At 36.2% G+C, this 1471-nt stretch overlaps 1 non-coding gene across 1 annotated transcript; it reads right to left on the bottom strand.

Moving 5' to 3' along the window:
- Window positions 1–1163: 1163 nt before the first annotated feature.
- TRNAV-GAC (transfer RNA valine (anticodon GAC)) lies at window positions 1164–1236 on the bottom strand. The gene has a single exon. It is a non-coding gene; the product is annotated as a tRNA-Val (tRNA).
- Window positions 1237–1471: the final 235 nt, after the last annotated feature.

Raw genomic sequence — 1471 nt, 5'->3', positions numbered from 1 at the left:
CCTTCTAACAAATTTCCCATTTTCTTAAGATAGCCAGCCAGGTTTCAGTTGCTTGCAAACAAAATCCCTGATTGACTAACACTGCACCCATAGGAAGGCAATTTGCAAGTGTCACAGGAGGCAGGGTGCCTGGGAGGCCATGATGAAGAGATGCAAGTCCATCAGGTCTTCAGAAAATAAAATTAAAATGCTTGCGCCAACAGGAATAGATTAACAGCCCTCTCTGCCTACTACAACAATGGTGGACTTTTACAGTCTCCCCTGCTTTTACAATCTAAGAGGAGGTCAAAGGCCCACTTCTTTGCCTCTGAAATCTCATGTTTGTTTTGCCAGAGCCAAAGGGAATGACTCACTAATGAGAACCAGATTTGCCTTTGTTTAGAAAGGAGTTGTTTAATAATATTTGGGAGTAAACCCTGAAAAAGAACCCACATTTAAGAGTCCAATAAATTAGGTGGGAAATGCAGTTGTTTTTTGGGCTACCAATATTATATCATTTCTACATACCAGTTAAATCAAATAAGTTCAATTTGAATTATGGCCTAATAATAAGAGTTACTTGATATTGGTGGCAATCAAATCTGCAAAACATGCCTACACATCTTAAAATATTATGGTACTAAATTAATATATGCAACAATCTTATTGTAAAAATAATTTCAAATAGCATAGAAATATATAAACTAAAACCTGAAAGACCTCTTCTCTAATCCTCACTTTCTCCAGTTTCTCTCGCTTTCTACACCCAATCACATTCTCTCCCCGCTGATAACCTCTGTTAACAGTTAGATGTGTGTGTTCTTCCAGACCTGGCCATGACTTTTTATTTCTACATATCTATACACACATTTGTAGATTTGCACTTATTATACATGTTACTTTGTGACATGCTTTTTTATTTATCTAATATAGCTTGGAGATGTTTTCATGTCAATACGTATAGACCTTCTTTATTTTTAAAAGACTACACAGTATTATATAATATGGCCTAAACACAATTAACTTGGTGATTCCCATATTTCTGAACTTAGCTTTTTTCTTCAGGTATTTACCTCTGTTTTCCTATTATAGCATGCTCACAGGGCTATTTCTTAACTTTTCATTTTATTTATTTATTTATTTATTTTTTATTTTTAAAATTTTTTTTTATTTTTTAAAAAAGATGACCAGTAAGGGGATCTGAACCCTTGCCTTGGTGTTGTCAGCACCACGCTCTCCCAAGTGAGCCAACCGGCCATCCCTATATAGGATCCGAACCCACGGCCTTGGTGTTATCAGCACCGCACTCTCCTGAGTGAGCCACGGGCCGGACCTTAACTTTTCATTTTAGATGTTATCCATTGATTTTCTACTAAGGAAGGTGAAGATTTAGCTCTCTCATCTCCTACTCTCTCTACACTTCTTTACTCCTGTCCTCCCAATATAGCTAAATCAGAAACAAACATATATTAAATGCTTACATTATTATGAC

The sequence above is a fragment of the Cynocephalus volans genome, chromosome 1 (genome assembly GCF_027409185.1).
Source record: "Cynocephalus volans isolate mCynVol1 chromosome 1, mCynVol1.pri, whole genome shotgun sequence".
Taxonomy (NCBI): Eukaryota; Metazoa; Chordata; class Mammalia; order Dermoptera; family Cynocephalidae; genus Cynocephalus; species Cynocephalus volans.
This window is presented reverse-complemented; position numbering and strand designations above follow the sequence as displayed.